This window comes from Buceros rhinoceros, unplaced genomic scaffold (assembly GCF_000710305.1).
Source record: "Buceros rhinoceros silvestris isolate BGI_N320 unplaced genomic scaffold, ASM71030v1 scaffold33417, whole genome shotgun sequence".
Lineage (NCBI taxonomy): Eukaryota > Metazoa > Chordata > Aves > Bucerotiformes > Bucerotidae > Buceros > Buceros rhinoceros.
The window spans coordinates 22,701-36,120 of NW_010422183.1; positions in this window are offsets into that span (position 1 = coordinate 22,701).

Genomic DNA, 13,420 nt, shown 5'->3' on the forward strand with positions numbered 1-13,420 from the left:
CCTGCTGACTATTAGCAACATTACAGGGGAAAAAAAAGGCTTTCGGTGCAATTCATATATATTTCCAAGATACCTTCAAATTCTTGTTTTTCTTTAAATACGTAGGTTTAAATTGTTTTATTACACTATTTATTATGCATTCATTTTACAGTGTGGACAAGTTAATGGAGCAACTTCCTTAACTTCGCTTCATCTGGTTTTAAAATGTAAAGGCTTTAGGATTCCACTAACATAGACTCTTGCATTTCTTATCAATTGCTTAATATTTTATAGCATTGTAAATTTTACAGACTATGAAAGTCTTACTCAGCTCTTTCCCAGAAATAATATTTGACAACTAATTACCTATAGAACAAAGTTTCCCAGTTTAATTACACCTAATACGTCATATAAACATACCGATTTGAAAAGCTATGCGACACTTCTGTTATTCTGATATTATGGAACTTCCGTATGTTTCAAGTCTCTTACTGGTGGTCTTTGACACCCGCAGTTGTTAAGTTATGCCCTGAAAGGTGGAACACTGATTTGAGTAAATGCAGAGCTATAAGCCAAAATCTGGATGACTTACGTCTGCCTGAGGATGTTTGCAGGCACCTCTCAAAAGAGTAAACAGTGAAATTGTTAATGATCATACTGTACGTATCTTGACCTCAGAATTAACAATCTTACTAGTTAATTCCTACCCAGTTACAAACTCAGAGGTTATACCATCAGTGTGTAGTGCTGATGTCTGGCAGCAGCACTGTTTGGGCTGGTTTATGGAGCCGCTGTCGTGCGGTTGCCCCTCCCACACGCGCTCCGTGCTGTGGTAACAGGCACTTGTGTAGTTCAACAGATTAGGGAACTGATCTGACTGCAAAACAGTTTAGGGAGGTGGGGTATTCTTCACCTCTCAGTTCACTGGTTGGCCACACACACAGCAATACCAGCAAGCACAGGGTCCAACCCTGGAACTGAAGTGAGCGACTGAGGCCACGGGAAGGAAAGGACTAGGGCAGGACTGCTTGAGCAGGCACTGCCATGAGGGAAACACCCTGCGTTCCAGTTTCAAGATGCAAAAAGGGCCTATTCTGCAGTTCTTGCAACAAACCACCCCAGACTTACACATGCAAGAATTAATAGTTCCACTTGCTTTAAGTTTTGTCTAGGCAGAGTTGAACAGAACAGACTATGGGAAGAGGTGGACTAGAGTTCAGGCAGTACCACGTGGATAGTCCTGCAAAGGGGGAGCAAGAACCCAAGGCTCAACTGACCGTAAGTGGGAGGAAGGGAAATGGGGAAGCAGGAGTGAGGGACTCAGCTGAGGGTTACAGAGGTTTTTGTGTCTTCCAGTGACAGGTTTATTTGAGCAGGTGTTAAGAGGGCTTTTTTTTTTTCAAGTCGTGTAACAAATTGAAGCTTTAGTGGATAAGACAGGAAAAAAAAGTAACCTTCAAGTCAGCCAGCCAGGTTAAGCTAAGCCTCATACTGATCCTGGCAAGGGACATCTGAAGATTTCTGCAGCACAGACAGAAAAACCACAGACTTCATGCATGAAACAGCTATCATGTGCAGGGACACTTGCAAGAAATACTGGTGGGCTGATCAAGTCTCTGGTTTTGCTCCATACTCTCAACAATGACAGCTGTTGGACCTTCTGATAAGTTTAATTCTTTACAGGTTACATCACTGACACACATAGCAAAAGTCATCCCTTCCATCCAGCTACACATTGCAAAACCGCACACGTGAAAAAGAGCAGGGCTCTGTCACTAGGTGTTTAAAAATGACACTTTAACAGTGCACAAAACTCAAACCTTTCAGACACATGATGTCAAGTGCTAACTGCCAACATCCTTTCTGCAGCAACTGAATCATCAATAGTTGCTATGAACAATTAATATTTACTAATTTCTTGCACAGCTAAGACACATGTACTTTTCCACCAGTCTCTAGAGCTTACTCTGCAATTTGCATTTGAAAGTACAGAAGACAAAGCCCAAGTGCCACTGCCTTCAGACAGCTGCCCCAAATGTCATCACTAGTCAGTTCAGACAGGAGCTGCCAAGGCTGGACATTTGGCCCATGAAACTGAAGTCTGCCATTTTCTGTTCACACCAAAAAGGGGTTAACAGCCTTAGTGATCTAAGGATAGTATTAATTACTAATAGTATTCAACTATTTGAACTGCATTTTCCCTGGCTTCCAAACGCATCTCAATCCCTACTGAAAAAAGAGAAGTAAGCAGTGTTGAAATCTCATTTTGAAATGAAAAAAGGAAACTACTTTTAAAAGGTCCACATAGAATTTTAAAAGCAATCATTGCAAAGCAATTCAGTGCTCTGGATTAGGAGAATCTCTCCAGAAACAGCAGTGAGTCCACTCAAAGAAGCTTTATTTCCTGTTGCTGTTGGGACAGGCAACAGCAGTTCCACCTGCACCTTTGGAGAAGCTTAATTTAGCTTTGGCCATAAAATTTACCAGGCATACTGATGGAGAACAAAACGGGTCTAAGTGCTGGTGGGACAGAAGACACAGACCAATGTTAAGCAGACTATATACACTGGCAAAAGACTAACCCGTGATAATTAGACCAGGAAATGGAACTTAAAATACTGCAGAAAGCCTCTCCACTTTTCCACTACGTTATGAAAAATCAGCCCCCAATCTCAAGGGTACGTGAATCTTTTGCTTAAACCAACAGATAGCACAAATTAAAGACTTGCCTGATCAATGCAGAGCTTCCACAACTCTTCTAGAATTTTATGCCGGAGGTTTATGGTTCCTGCTTAGAGAAACCTCTTTACTCAGGCTGACTGCAGTCTACCCGCTGCTTTGTCAAGAATGAAGTTCAGGGGAGCAAAAATAAAAGTTTTGCATTTGCTACAGTAAGGGTTCACTGTGCTCATCTGAACAATCCTCCTCTTACAACAGGGAAGATATGAGTCATATCAAGTGTCAAAGTTACCAAACCCTCTTTATTTTTCCTTCCCCTTTTTATAGCTCCTCACAGAAGTTAATACTGAGGGAGTGTCACAGCAACAGCCCTTACATCACCATCTATTCCCCTTTCCTCCTCCACTACCCCAAGTGGAACAGGCATGCTATCACTAAGCCGGCTCATGCAATCCTTTATTCTTTGTAATTTCCTACCTCTCATTTGAAAAACAAATACTTCACTGTTATCTAAAAATATATTAAAACATTGCCAGCGACTCAGCACTCAAAGCAAAACAACCATCACCACCCAGTGTGAATGCACAATAGAAACAGCCTTTTTGGTAAGGCAAATTTTTAAGGAGTTCTCGAGAACAGCAAGAAAAATAATTCACGTTACAAAAAGAATGGGCTGCTCTAAAATCACCAGGAGAATGCTGCTCTGCCATCACAGGACTCAGCCAAACGTATGGCCTGAGGGCAGGAATGAAGACACAGTCTGACCACAGCATTGCCAGCTTAGGGTACGCTGATCCAACTCCCGTACCAAAGCGGGTCACCCCCTAGTGCAGCCAGCACTACTTTAAACCACATCGAGACAACCTTAGCTAAAAAAACCCAAACAAAACAAAGAGACAAACCAAACAGAACACCAAACACCCAACAAAGCCCTCTCCACTGCTGGCTCTCTTCCCTGACCAGTTCACAGTGCAGCTCTACAAATGTCTGCGAGACAAGTAAGAGCGACACAGAAAACAGAGCATCCTGTTTGTAAAGCACAGACATGTCCCCAAGGTAGTGATTCCACAAAAGAAGTTTGTGACAGAGCTAAGTTAAGCTTCTTGCAGTACCTTCTTCCCTCCAGCCATTCATTCTCACCTCTGCCTCTCCATCCCCACTCTGTGCTGGCACAAGTGTTTGAGCAGTCAGTCAAGACTGAACAGGGTAAAGAAAAAAAAAACCAACCACAGTTTGCAAGGGCTCCATTTTTGCCAACGTGCTCAAATCCCGTGGAGCTCAGTCACTTATGCGAATTTTGTATCAACAGAGTACAGGAATTAGTAACTAGAGGAAACGCTCAAGTGGTCCCTGTGCTACAAAACAATGAAGCCTAATTAAGAGTTAGACGCTCAATGTACTCTAGGCAGTTGGGGCAGCAACTCAAGTGTTCCTGCACTGCATGATTCTCTCCCAGGAAAGCCAGGTGTGACAATATACACTGTTCTACAAAACCCCATTTTAGATGACCTGTAAAAATGACAGAACAGAGGAGAGGAACTTGCTTCTTTCTATCCCAGCTTTGATGTATGAACACATCTTTTCCTCTTCCTTTCCAGTCTTCTTCCTTGTCCTCCAAATGCAACTTTAGGATGGGAACTGGCAAATGCACTTGATGTTCACAGATGACCAGTAAAACAGTCAGAGCAATATTCAAATGCTTTAAAAAGAGTTCCCTGCAGCATCTAATCTAGAAGTTCATCAGTGTAGTACAATAAAAACTCCAATCTCCCATGTATCTGTTTGGACAGGAGTTACAATAAAATACACATCTCTTAAAGACAGTGAATCATACTTGCTTTTTAACTCCCACAGTCAGCAGCTGTCATTTTGCTTTCTTTTCATTTACGGGCCTGAAGAAGCAATAACAGTTGTTTCATAACTGGTGCCTAAAATTCTGCAGAAAGGACAGAGCTTCCTCCACAAGTTTAAGACAAAGACCTCTTGTAATCCTCAAAGTCCACCTGACAATGTTCGCATCAGCATTCTCAGTAAAAAGGTATTAGCCCGGTGCAGGAGAGCCCCTTTCTCCATCGCAGACTAGAAAGTTAACCCTTTGCAATCAATCAAAGGTGACCTCCCTGCAACAGCAAAGTTGTGCTGTAGATACTGAAAGGCCACAGAATTCTGTGCTCCAGTTCAGTTGTCCCTTCTTCATTTAAAATACACAGCTACATGATTTCCAGCATCTTGCATTAACTTCTGTACTTACAGAGAGATCAGGAGACACTGCATAAGTTTTATATTTTTCTGTGTCAAGCATTGGGACAAAAATCTGGAAAATCCCAATTCTTTTCCTAGATTTTCTGAAAAACACGTAATTCTGACCTATCTTTAACTACGAGCCTCCAGAAGGTGCTCCTATTTTAGATTCCCCCAAGTATTACACTGAAAATGGAATTCTTAAAACCATTACTTGTCATATATAAGGGGGATTTTCATCCTTTGTAACTCAAATTGTTTTACTCATGATTTTAGACAGTCTGTTTAGACAAAAAAACTCAACAACTAAATGTATTACTAAGAAGGAAAGTCTTTGAGAGCTTGATTATGTCAGGATGATATAAACATTTAATCAGAAGTTTGCAGAACACTCAACTACCTTTTCACTATATTTTTTGTAGCTGTTGAAGAAAGGGTTAAACCCAGGACATTTTCAAATCTAGAGACTAAGTGTAATGAGATCAGAATAATAAGATTACCATAATCTGCCTCACACATATAGCTAGGATCAACCCTAATCTCTTCATTTTGAGACAGATGGAAAAAGCATGAAATCAGAGATAACAGGAGGCCAATTTCCTAGAACAGGCAGCTTTGCGAGGTTCACCATAGCTGTAAGTCAATATTTTGCCAGATTTGTACCTATTTAACCAATTCTAATATAACATACTGGAAGGGAGAATCAGGCATCTCTAAACTCATGCTACATAAAGAGTATGAAAAAGAAACACATCAATGTAATTTTAGTATGTTGCAGAATAGATTAAAGACTAAAAGAGTAATTTACTGAGCCTCTAGCCAATACCATTCCCAGATGCTTTAACTGGAAACACAGTGAGTAAAGAGCCCATCATTTGAAAAACAAAGACCTCAAAACTGCATGACTAGAGACTGCTCATTCCTTTTACTGTAAGGTGGATAAACACTTAAGATCACAATTTGCAGCTGTGACCAGTTTGACACAAAGCAGTTGTAGGAAGGGAGTTTTAATACTGGTTTAAGACAGCATATTAAAGAGATGCAGCACGGAATGGCCCCTTAACTCTTTTATTCTGCAGGATATGAGTCCTGGCGGGGGAGAGGGGAAGCATGTAATAGCCTCAGATATACAAGATAACTGAGAGTGATAATGGTGGCCACTATCCAGCTACCTCGGAGGAACCTGGCCAAGAATCAGCAATCGAGAAACTTGGAGGAAAAAAGAGCATGTTATATTTTAGCACTAAATAGGATCAGGAAGATGCCTTAAAATTAAGTAACACTGTTAAGGGAAACAGCTAAGCAAGAAATCATTCAAGGAATTAAAACCAGACTGGTCTGTAAGATAAATGGAAAATTATTTTTCAAGTAGCTAACTTTTTCCAGATAAAAAGCCCTACCCTGTAGGTCAGCAAAAGCCTCAGGCTCTCTAAATCAAAGCCTGCAATATGAGACCTTTGAGGGTCGGTGTGAAGTTCAGCAGTATTGTAAGCTGAGAGAAGCCAAAGAAAAAAAAGTCACGACTAGATGCGATCTCTTACCAAGCTCACCTGACAGACCAGACTAATCACTCTCGTAACTCTTAGAGCACATAAGCGGTTTGTGTGCAGCTCCTCTCAGCCAGTAATTTTGCAACATGCCTTCTTTATTCAGCCCACAAAAAGCCTGTTCACCCTCTCACAGCCCTCATGATTTTGTAAAGTATTATATAGATGTAGCCACAATTGATAATTTGGTTGGTATCCACACAAAACTCTTTCCACTGATTCAACCCTGTTTGTACCCGTGCGTATCTTGCTGCCTCACCTCTTCTCTGTGCATTTAAAATGTTAAATTTAGCTCTCCTTTGTGAGGAAGACCGGTAGACCTTCGAAAAAGTGCTTAACACCCATTTCACTTTGAGATGGTTCACCGACAAAAGTTAGAAGACCCGGTGACATCAGTTCCGCAGGGCTGGTCAGGCAGTCCCATTCACACAAAACAAACAGCAACACCAACAGCAGGGGAACTTCAGCCTCCTGGCAGCAATGATATGTTGCTCTCTATCAGACTCTTGATCCAAGCACGTGTAAACAAACCCTTGCTTACAACATCTATTTATTATGAATCACCTTCATAACTAGATTACAGATTCAGGTAGAAATTGCCACTAAAATAAAGAAATAACTGAAACTTATCTTTCCCCGTACAAATCAACACAATTTCACCGCATACAACTAACAACATTTTGGCTTAGCATAACATAAAAGCCCTGTTTTCCACAGCATAAAAAACACCATTTAAGGCACCCAAACCACTAATTTACCACTAAGGAACTGCAACCATATTCATCAGAGCAGAGGTCTGCAGCTGTCAGCCTTTTCAAATCAGCACATCTTCAACTGATACAGTTTATCTACCTGTTTTTACTGACTTATGTCTAGCAGTATCTCGAACTGGAGAGGAAATGTACAGATATGTGGTCTGACTGCCTTCAGAGTAAGAACATTTAAGAGAGACAGGAACTCTTCTCCTTTTCCAGTAACTGCAAAGCTGCCCAGACTTCCTCTCTAGTAGGACACGCACTCACAAGAGGAAGACATTGCAAATGGTTTCTGATCAGAACGCTGAAATGTTGTCTGACTCATTCCTGTCACATTTGCATAAGGCAAAGCACACGAGATCTTGCAAACCTTTGTGAGAGCATAAGTATATGTATCAAACAGGCAGCTGAAGGCAGTTTGCACACTCGGCTCTAGAACATTGTACATACGTTTCGACGGAGGGGCACAGCTCCCATCAGGTCACCAGCCACACTGTAAAAAACCCCAGATGAACAAAACACCCCGCAACCTGGTTGGTTCAAAAAACCCAAACAAAACAACCCAACTAACCAGGATTATGCTGATGTTGCACTAATAACCTGAAGCTCAAAGGCAGTTCAAACACCGCAGGAGGCTGTTACAAGATACAGAGCTCTCACCCAGCAACTATGGTCACTGCCACCTGGTCAGGTTCTGCTAAGAGAGAAAAAAATTCAAGTAACAGATGTACTGGAAGACCCCTGTTAGCCAAAGACATCAGGTACACTCCAAATGCAAACTTCTGGGTATGCAGGAAGCAAAATTAGGCTTAAAAAACAAAAAAAGAGTCAACAAGGCAAAGATGTTAGATAAAAATAGGGGGAAAAAAGGATTTTGCAGCTAAACAACCTTTGTGAAAATACATTTAATCACAACTCTGCCTTACAGGTCGTTCTGAGAAATGTTTCTAACAATTTTAAGAGCCAGTAAAAACAAACTGCACCAACTGGTGAAGCTCGGTGATCTTTCTATATCTAATAAGTGCCCCAAACAACTTGTTTCAGATACCCTTCATTTCTTTACCAGGTTTCCTTAGCTCTTTGATCATGAGGAATAACTTGTACATCAATATTCTTACCATTGTATCCTCAGTCATTTTATCAGGAAGACTTGGGTAATACACTTATTGCCAGCCAATCCTGCTTTTATACAACTGCCAGAACTACCAGCCTGTCCGCACAAAGCTGCTTCAGTGCTTTCGCAGCAACCCACACCTTTAGCATATGTAAACCTCAACAGGGCAAACGCTCCAAACTCTATAAAAACACGGAGTAGCGTTGGTGTACTAATGTCTCTTGTTGATCTTTAATCCATGATAACTTTAAGAAGAAATGTATGATTGTTTTCAGTCTGCCATGGAATAATGAATTATTATATCCCCAAACTCTTTTAATGACATTTAAGTTTAGTCTATTTTTGGGTCAGAACAGGCCTTAGTTAGAAGTGTTGATTCACGCCAATGCTAATCCATTCTCCTTTCTTCTCGAAGCTCATCATAAGATCATGACTCAATTTCTGAAGAACCCATACTATACAGCATGAAATACCCACAAATTTGTACTCACAAAATTGGAACAGAACTACAATGGCTTCAATTTAACCATAAAAAGCCCAAAAATTTCTGGCAAAACAGGAAAGATTAGCCTTTTGAAAAGAAAAACACACACTCCAGCAGAGCCTGTAAAACTATGCACTCCTCGGCAGTCTGAAAAGAATTAACTAATGATAGTCTGAGGAGCTGGGGAGAAGGACAGTTGAACCACAAACAAGGAATTAGATAGTGAAGAGTAAGGGTCATTCCCTTAAAACAAGGAAAGCTATCATAACTAAATAGCCTACATCTAATCCCCAAAACGAACCCATATGGAATACCAGAAGTCATTATGGATGCCAAGAAGTGGAAAGGTACCACTAACCCCGCATTCTGAAAAAAGGAGGAAAGAGGACCACCACGTGTTAAGGACTACCGGCATGCAGAGAGCTGCCCGATGGGCTGTAACATACACTCATTCCAGCATCGAAAGGTGTTCCCACTGACTTCAACTGGAAAGTGCAAGGCCCAAGAACTCCAAAACAAATCCAACTTGCATTCTCCCTCAGAAAAAGTCCAAAACCACAGTTGTGGGTGCTTACTGAAAGTAAACTTCTGAATTAGGGTAGAGGAGAAGATGAGAAGCACAAAAAAAAAAAAAAAAAGGGAAGGGGAGAACACCTGCACGTCAAAGCAATGCTTCAAAAAAATTCCCCTATGTTATGAAGTTCCTCTTTCACTTCAGAGCTAATAAAACAGCATTAGTTCATGCCCAATTCTCTCCCTAGATGGAAAACAAAACCTTTAAGTGGAATTTACTCACACCAATTTAGAGTAGAACTTTGTATATTTAAGAGACTACTTACAACATCTTGGAGGAACAGAGAAATATTTAACTGATAAATATATACTGATACTCGCATCTTTTCTTCTTCCCACCCCCCCATTTAAATGTAATATGCTATTTTAAGCACCAGCAGTCTCTACAAGAAAAGTATATTGTTGCTTTCCTGGCTTATGGGCAAAAAAGAAAATCAAAGACTCTCCTTACATGAATAATGCAGAAGTGCAGATACTAAATGCCAAGAGCAGTAACTTACTCCAGAATTCTAAAGTCAAGACAGCTGAGGCACCAAATTCTTTGCAGAAAAGATCAGAGATAACTAAAAGCATCTCCTAATTAATGTCTCAAATTAGAAGAACTGTTCCAGGTCAAGAACAAATTAAACCAAGAATAGAACTCGTTATGGCTCCATCGCAGTAACTTGGAAGCGATATAATAATGCAGGTCACTGACACCCTAGGGTGTAGTATTTGACCACAGACTAATTTTAACCTCTCAAATACATTATAGTAGCACAATATCTCCATTGTAAGTCTCAGTACAAGCTAAGGCAATAAAGCTCTCCCTTACTGGGAGATCATCAGTAAGATGATCAGGAGATCAATGCCCTGACCACAAATAATTCCCCCCAGGGCCCTGACAAGGGGTCAGTCGTTCCTACAAAATGAACCGGGATTTTTAGACCATGCATTGTTGTGGATGCATTCAAAAACGTTCCCAAAAGTGGAGTTCTTGGAAGACCTCACTATGTGAAAGCCATCTTACTAATGTACTCACAAACCAGGATCAGGCCTTCTCTAAAGACATCAAACACGTCTTGCACCATGACAGATGCCAGTTGGTCCCACCTGGTCTGCAGCAATATTGCCAGTCTGCGGCCATCCAGCCTCCCTGGAAATGCAGCTCTCCCATTAAACTGACTCTCAAGCAGCTGTTTGGAAGCTGGGCTCTTCTGGCAAAGCTATAAAAGCAAAAGCAGTCTTCACCTCAGACCTCCATTTAATCAGTGGCAAGAGAACAAAAATGTAACTCCATACAGAAGACAGATGAATCACTAACTGAGATAAACTAGAATAGCTCCAAGGGCAAGACTGGGGCTTTTCTAGGTTTTATGTGGGGTCCTTCATTTAAAAAACAACAACTTCTGTTTCCAGCGACTCATCTCCATAAACAAGCTCACTAACACCACAGAAACCCTGCCTCAGTGCCTTAGTGCAAGGCTAACAGGGAAAAAGAAGCGTCAGTGTCCACAGCGGAGGGAGACTGTACATCAGGGATCCCTGGAGAGGCTGCGCTGTTCAACAGCTTCCAGTGATTTGGGAAGGTGACCGAGGGGTGAGGTGGCACTGTTCACCAAGACTGTAACTAAGCACACTCAAATCTTAAAACTGATGACTTGCACAGATGACTTCTCATACTAAAAGACCAAGTGATAAATGTCAGGTTAAATACAATATGCAAAACGACACACATGAGGAAAAACACAACAATCCTCCCCAAGGTCCATAACTATATGAAGCTATAGGATTTAACCAAACTATTACTCCTCAGCAAATATTCTGGGATCATGGGGTTAGTAATCTGAGAACAAATTAGAAACATTACCTAATATTCTGTTAAGTAACAACTAAAACAAGTTATTTTGACACTGTGAATCTGTTCTGTGTCAGCCCCTAAGCACTGAGCACCTACACTCAACCCATCTCAAAAATACTAGAGTAAACTACAAAAAGTTGAGAAAGGAACAAGGATAAATCAAAGTATGGAATGGTTTTTGCACTACAGGAGATCAGACTCCTCCAACTTCCTTCTTAGAAAAAAAGCGACAAAGACAAGAGGACATTTGCAAGTCTGTTTTCCCCATGAGAAGTACAGGGAGAGATGTTTTCCTGCCGTCTCTTGCAAGCGGAGAGGACAGAAGAAGAAAAGTGTGTTTCCAAACCAACAAAGGGAATAACTTCTTTCCTCACAGCTCATGTTTACATTAATAGAATTTAATGCTATAACGTACAGATACACTCAGAACGGGTTTAGAAATAAGCCCAGATGTGGCCATCAGTGGCTGATAAAACTGCACAGTCCATATACAGCCTCCAGCTGAGAAAGTCACTACAGCTTGACTAAAGTAAGCCAAGACTTTATACAAGGAGGAAGATGATGTCCAGTACTAAATGTCCCAGCTAACAGAGCCAGCACTCAAGGGGTCCATCCAGCCCAATCTCTAATGGCAAATAGAACAGATATCCAAAGAAAAATAGAAGAACATTACATGTGTAAAGGGTTTTCTATTACTTTTAATCATGAAAATGGCATATAATTCACTTCAGATGGGAACTGTTCCCAGAATGATACAGGATGGTATTTTAACATTATGAAGGGAAGCATTTACTTCCACAGAAGAAAGTCTAAAGCATAATCCATTATAAAGGTGCAATAAACTTAATATTATCTGTGGCAATGAACAGTGAGCAGGAGAGAGCTAAGTAATACAGGTAGTTGGCAACATGGTACAAGGGCCATGTAAAAAGTCAGCTCAAATCTGTCTATGATAGTGCTGAACAACCTTGAAAACCCAAGTGCACCCCAGTAATGTTACTTGCTCCCCTGCTGCACTAGGACACGATCGAGAGCTCCACTCATTTGGATGGTGTTCCCCACCTCAGTTACTAGAGGAAGAGTTTTAAGAACTATGATTTTACAAGAGTTCGATTAGGTATAGCCAGAGGTCTTCTTTTGGAGTGCAAACCTGCACAAAACCAAATAAATCCACTTGGAATCAAAGCAAACCACGAAAACAGTATAAATATATTTGTTTGTGAGGCATTTACACTAGGGAGCCCAAAAGCATCTAGCACAATACCCTGGTGGGGAAGCACAGACACCTCCACAGAATGCTCACCCACAACTCCCGTGAGGCAGCCGCAGGTAGATTTCAGTAGCTGATTCAGACTGCACAGCAACTCTTTTATCAACATATTGCCTTATATTCAATAACTTTTAATAGCTTTTTTTTGAAAGTTAAAGTAATTTTTCTTCTGAACAAATAAGCTTTAAGGGGCACTTACAATACAAATATCAACAGTGACTCTAATTTTACTGGAGCATCATGCACATGTTTATAACCCAAAGAGAGACAAGTGGAAAGAAACACAAGCTTTTCAAGGAAAAGAAAGCTCAAACAAGTTCACAGAAACATCAGAAGCCTCTTTTTACCTATGCTCTTCCTTTTCACACTACCTACATAAACTGCGTGTAGGTAACAGCTTGCAAGATTTCCAGACTGAAGCTGTAGAGGAAAGGGTGGAAGCCAAGGAAAGCTGGGTCAGTTACAATCACTTTGCTTCTCTCTACTTTTGTGACCCTGTAAAAAGAACTGCTACTTTCTACCTGGGTCTTCCTAGGTAGAGTCACAACAGCCTCCATCTATCCATCCTCGCAGAGAGCAAGTTACACTTTTAACCTAAAAGGTAATTTTCAGGAAAAAACTGAGGAATGTATCACTTCCTGTGAAGGAGTAAGCGAACGTCAAGAGGGCGTGATGCTGGAAAAGAGTTTAAGCACCCTGGTCCAAATGGTCAAACCAGACAAATCCACTCCCTAGTTTCTGACAAACTATAGTTTCATTAGAGGCAGGGCAGAGATGTTGGAGCAAAATGTATTGTAACATACAGGACAGAAGCGAAGGCAAAGAGGAAGCAGAAGCAACTTCTGCTTCTTCCATTCAAGCATTCAGAAGAGAGCCTGAATTGCAACCCCAAGCTTTATCACTTCCAGGGCTAAGGAAGTCTTGGCAAAGTATTGACA